This window comes from Carettochelys insculpta, chromosome 4 (genome assembly GCF_033958435.1).
Source record: "Carettochelys insculpta isolate YL-2023 chromosome 4, ASM3395843v1, whole genome shotgun sequence".
NCBI classification, from domain to species: domain Eukaryota; kingdom Metazoa; phylum Chordata; order Testudines; family Carettochelyidae; genus Carettochelys; species Carettochelys insculpta.
In genome coordinates this window covers 69,469,297-69,475,451 of record NC_134140.1, presented here as the reverse complement: position 1 = coordinate 69,475,451, position 6,155 = coordinate 69,469,297, and positions in this window count along the sequence as shown.

The following is a 6,155-nucleotide window of genomic DNA, read 5'->3' as shown; positions in this document are numbered from 1 at the left end:
CGATAAGTTGGCTACTGAAAGAAAATTACAACAAATGCATATACTATCAATTGGAATGTGGAGCGTCCGACCAGTGTGGGTGACTGGAAAATCAGAGCTGCTTCAAAAGGAGATGGAGATGCATATTCCTGTCTGGTTATAAGAATAAGGGGATTTTGAAGTGTGCAGGGTCCTTTCGAAAAGGACCCCATGTAGACGAGACATATGCAATCAAAAGCAGCACTTTCGAAGTGCCGTGGCTGCCATTGTGCTAATGAGGCACTGCGTGTTCATTTAAGTGCCTCATTATCATATCCGAAAGTGTCTCATTAGCATTCCCCTTTCAAAAGGGGGGGGTGCTAGTGTAGACATAGCCAAAGTGAGGGGTCTTAATGGAAATCATAATATGCATTAGGAATTTAGGATTTTCACCCTAAACACAGGACAAATTATCTAAAACGGCGGAGAAAGCATGATTCAGGAAATACGCTGACTGTGTAATATAGTGTGGGCAGAAGGGAAGAAGGGAAGGCACCTAAGGAATGGACAAGATCCATGCTAGTGGCAGTATGAAAGAAAGGAAGTGCACTGGAGTGCAAGAACTACAGAATGATTGCCCTAATAAGTCATCTATGCAAGGTGCTGTTGATGATGCTGACTGAGAGATAGTGAGCACAAAGAAAAGAACAAGTGGGATGAGCAAGCGGGATTCAGGAAAGAATTACCATACAGAAGATATTGGTACTAAGATTGATAGCGGAGAAAGTTCGACAAAAAAACAAGATAAGCTAGTGAGAATGGTGCAGGTGCTAAATGAGGAAGGAGAGCGGTAAGGACTGATTATGGACGTGGATAAAATGAAAACAATGGTATTTGGAGATAGTAAGGAAGATCAGTGTAGATGGAACTGAACTAGAGAACATAGAAAATTTGCTCTGGGGAGCAACATAACGTACAATCTGTACTGTAAGAAGGAAATAGTGACTAGAATAGCGAAAGCAAGAGCGAGTTTCAAGGTGATGGATAAGACCTAGAAAAGCAAAGTCATTAGCTTAGGAATGAAGCTGAGTGTCTTGAAAATGTATATATTCAGCAGCATGTTGTGCAGATGTGAGACATGGGTGATAACAAAAGATTCGAAAAGAAGGATACTGGCATTTGAGAGGAATAGTTATAGAAAGATCCTGAGAATAGGATGGATGCAGAAGGTTACCAATGAGGAATTATATAGGAAGATACAGCCAAAAGAGAACGTACTGCAGAAGGGTATGCAACAGAAGTTACAGCTATTCAAGCATATCTGCAGAATGAATGACAAACGAAAAGTCAAGTCTCTAGTATTTGGCATAATGGATGGTTTGAGTAGGAGACACAGACCTCACAGAGAATGGGTAGATTGGTGCAGAGCTAGTCTATAGAAACTAAGCCACTCTGCACTAGCCAGGGAGAGATGGAAGGAAATAGTTAGGGAGGCATCAAACATCAACTGGTGCTGAGTCCACAGTTGTTGTTTATGACGATGATGAAGCTGATACAGTCACAAGAGTGGCAACAGCAACAGGTACCCCCCCATGCCACCCAGCTGGCCTTACTGGGATCTGTGGGCAGCTTTTCAACATCAGTCCCTTCCCCAGCCATTACCTCAACCTCTACTGATGAACAGACCCTGACCCACTACTATCCAGTCACTGGACAGGTTGGAGAGTTCAGATGCTGAGAACTATGGGACTTACACTAGGTGAGATGATCAGTTGAATTCTCCCCTCCTGTCAGTTTTCTCCCTGATTGTCCTCCACAGCCTCAATGATGCAACCACCCATCTTCCTCTTGGGTGATGACTCCAGGACCTTTCAAGGCCTCTTCAGGAGGGTCTCAGACAGGCTCGAGATATCCGTCTTGACCCTGAGGTATACACATCACAAACTGACCAATATCTTACACTTGTCCACCCAGAACAGAGTTGCACTACCAATTAACAATGCCCTTCTGGATCCAGCCAGGCTTCCCTGGAGCACTCCTGCCTCCATTCCACCCACATCAAAGAGGATGGATCGAAAGTACTATGTGGCCTCAAAGTGGAATGAATTCCTCTTATCTCACCTGCCCTCCAAATCATTGCTAATAGAAGCCATGAATCAGAGAGGTATAGAGCAAAATACCTGATTCATCCCAGGAGACAAAGAGTGGAAAAGACTAGATGCAATGGGGAAAAAGTCATATGCATCAGTCAGCCCACAGTATCATTTTGCCAGTTATGTGGCATTACTTGCAAAATATACACATCATGTCTTTGACCAACTTCACACCTTTATTGAAAAAATTCCAGATAACAAAAGAGGTCAATATAATACCCTCATGGAAGAGGGCTTGCTCATTTCAAGGACAGCTTTACAATCAGCTCTGGATGCAGCAGACACTGCTGCTAGGTCCCTAGTCTCAGCACTGGTCAGGAGGTGGATGTCCTGGCTATAGCTGTCCAGTTTTTCTTGGGATGTCCAAACCACCTTTGAGGATCTTCCCTTTGAAATGTCTCAACTCTTTGCTGAAAACACTAACAAGATGCTTCACTCCCTCAAAGATTCACGGGTCACCTTACACACCCTAGGCACCCAAACGGTTGCTGCAAAGCATAAACAAAACAGACAATTTAGTTATGAGTACAAACCATCTCCATTCAGCAACAGACACCACCATAACAGACGACATCAGAAACAACTGAGAAGGAGAAAAACCACAGACCAGTCTCTGACCCAGCAGGCACTGGCCCGTCAGTCATTTTGAAGACTTGGTCACAAATTGGGTGGCCCTCATAGCTTGCGGGCCCCAGGCCAAGCCATACCCCACCTTCAGCGCAAGCATTCTACCCTGCATGGTGAGCCATCGCCCCTTCTTCTCCAAACGCCCACACACATTCCCATCCCTTTTCAGCGACCCCTCTCACAAGTCTGTGCTCATCCAAGAGGTACAATGTCTTCTACTGCTGGGGGCCATAGAAGAGGTACCCACCTAGCATGGGGGGAGGGGCTTCTACTCAGGCTACTTTCTCACACAGAAGAAAACGGGGTTGGAGACCCATATCAGACCTCAGAAATCTAAACTGATATGTACTTTGTCAAAAATTCAAGATGGTAGTGTTAGCCCCCTTCATCTCTGCATGACAGAAAAGGGGATTTGTCTGTCCACTCTCAATCTCCAGGATGCTGATTTTCATGTCACCATCCGCTCATCGCATAGACAATTCCTCAGTTTCATGATAGCAAAATGACACTTCCAATACAGTGTGCTACCTTTGGCGTATGCACAGCACCAAGGGTCTTCTCAAAGGTTCTAGCAGTGATCACCGCATATCTACAAATAAAGGGAGTAGCTATCTTTCCCTACCTAGATGACTGCCTAATAAGAGGCCACTTTTTTGCTTGGAACCAACAGGCAACAGCTTTGACCAGAATGCTGTTCTCTAATCTGGGCCTATGTATAAACCTGCCAAAGTGCACCCTGACACAGCTCACACACTTGAGTTCATAGGGGAACTTTTGGATTGCCAGACAGCCACAGCCTCACTGCCTCTACACAGACTACAGGCAATCTGAGAGCTTGTCATCACGCTGCAGGTCAGTCCCAGTGTATCTACAAGGCAATGTCTATGTCTCCTTGGCCACATTGCAACAATGATCTCAGTCGTGCTCCTTGCACACCTCCGGATGAGCCCAGTGTATGCCTGGTTCAGAGCAGTGTTTGGGCACAATATCCATGTGCTGAACAAAACATTGAGCCTCCCAGCTACAGTCAAAGATTCTCTCAGCTGGAGGACAAGACTTGCCTACAATAAGTTTAATGAAGAACCTCCAGTGGGTATTTGTGCCCATTCCACATGTGCAACGGTCATTTCTACAGCCTGCCTCTGAGGCATGCCAACTAAGGACCTTTGCAGAGCACCTATGTGGGTGTTTGCTTACACATTCACTCAGCATTACACCATACAAACTATGCTGATCCACAGACTGCATTCGGACAATCTCTTTTGTTATCAGTTGATGCACACCATCCAAAGGACTTACCTCCAAACAATGACATTGCTTTGTAGTCATCTAAAGGTGGAGCACCCTCAGAGACACTTGAAGAAGTTACTGACCCTGTGCACCCACAGGAACACTTGAAGAAGAAGCTACTGACCCTGCTGTACCACCCGCCCTCCTCCCCTCTGCTTCAGATTACTTCTTTGGCTTACAGATCAGAGAAGAACTGAGGAGCCGGCTGCTTGCGCATGCGCATTAAGTGCCACAGGCATCTTGTGCCTGTGCCCTGGGCACACAGGCAGACAGCAGGGGGAATAACACTGCCACACACACAGTCTTCAGTTAGTGGGCACAGCAGTGCTGATGCACCTAAAGATGGAGCACCTCAGGGACAACATCTCAAAGAACTCCAGTTACTTCACAGGGTGAATGACCTCTCTTTTCATTGAAGGTGCAAGAAATCCCTTTGCAAAATCTGAGGTCAAAGATCAGTTCTGTTTTCCTTACATACACAAATTTATTGTCCAAAGTTGATTATGAGCTAACAAATTAAATAGCTGTTTCAAGTTAAAATATGCCAGACACTAACAGAGCCTGTTAACACATAATATTAATGAAAGTCTGGTTTGTACAAGTTTGTAATATTTGAACCTGAAAAGCAAGTATTCTCCAAGCATTGCAGAATAAGCAGCATATCTTTAATCCCTAACCATGTCAGTGCAGTTCATGAATACTCTTTAAGGATAAGCATCTATAAGACCTTGAGCCATCTTCCAAAATGTAGAGAATTGTATATCATGGGAAACAGGAGGTATTAGTTTATTTTACTACTATTTTGTTATTGTTCTAAAACTGCTAGTACGAATTCATCAAGTCATAGAATACTAGAACTTGAAAGGGCCTTCAAGAAGACCAATCCCCTGCCCCCATTGCAGGATCAAGCACCATCTATATCATCCCTGTTAGATATTTATCTGTTGGGGTAACGTCTGGTTACTGTATGTGAAACAACAAAGGTTTATTACAACCAGCTGGCAGAGTGATTCTGCACTTGGTTGAGTTTCAGAATGCACTGACAGGCATCAAGTTATGATTGGTTATATAGAGAGCTGATAGGCAGAGGAAAGAGTAGGAGCAGACAGTAAGGAAATGAGCATAATCACTGAACAATCAATGAGCAATCCAGATGAAGTAACGAACAATCTGGGAGTTACGGAGAGAGTTTCCACGCGCAGTTTACAGCATACTTTATCTGTAAACAAGTCCTTTGAAGAGTGCAGTTGTCAACACCGATGTGTAAAGCCATGATGTCTTGTCTGTAATACACTGATGTGTAAAGTGGTAATATCTTATTTGGCAATCTGCTGTAATCTTCACACGCACATGACCATTTGTGTTATAACTACAGAATCAAAGCAAGCAGGCAGCCCAGGATCAAAGCAGAAAGTAGTGAAATAATCATGTCAATCACCTTTTAACTATAGTCCAATTCCTCTTCCTGCAGGGTCCCTTCCTGGAATGTGGCTGCCTAGGGGAGTTATTTACACCAGCTGGGACGACCTCCCCAGATGGCCAGGGCGGGGGGGGGCAGAAACGGGGGAGGGACTTGCCAGACTCCCTTTTGGAACAAAACAAAAAGCAATCAAGTAGCACTTCAAAGACTAGCAAAATAATTTATTAGGCGAGCTTTCGTGGGGCAGACCCACTTCTTCAGACCATAGCCAGACCAGAACAGACATTTTGGAACATTGGTTCTTGGTAAGTATCATAGCCTACTGTAGAATTTTATCCTATCTTATCCAACTTGTGCTTAAATATCTCCAGTGATGGAGATTCTAAATCCACCCTAGGCAATTGATCCCAGTACTTAACCACCCAGTTAGGAAGTTTTTTCTAATGTCCAACCTAAACCCCACTTGCTGCATTTAAGACCACTGCTTCTAGTCCCATCATCAGAGGCTAAGGAGAATAATTTTTCTCCCTCCTCCTTGTAGCACCTTTTTAGGTACTTGAAAACTACTGTCATATGCCCTTCTCCACTTTATCTTTTCCAAATTAAACCCAATTTTTTTAATCCTTTCTCATAGGTCATATTTTCTATGCTTTTAATCATTTTGGTTGCTCTTCTCTGGACTCTCTCTGCTTTCTCCACATCTTTCC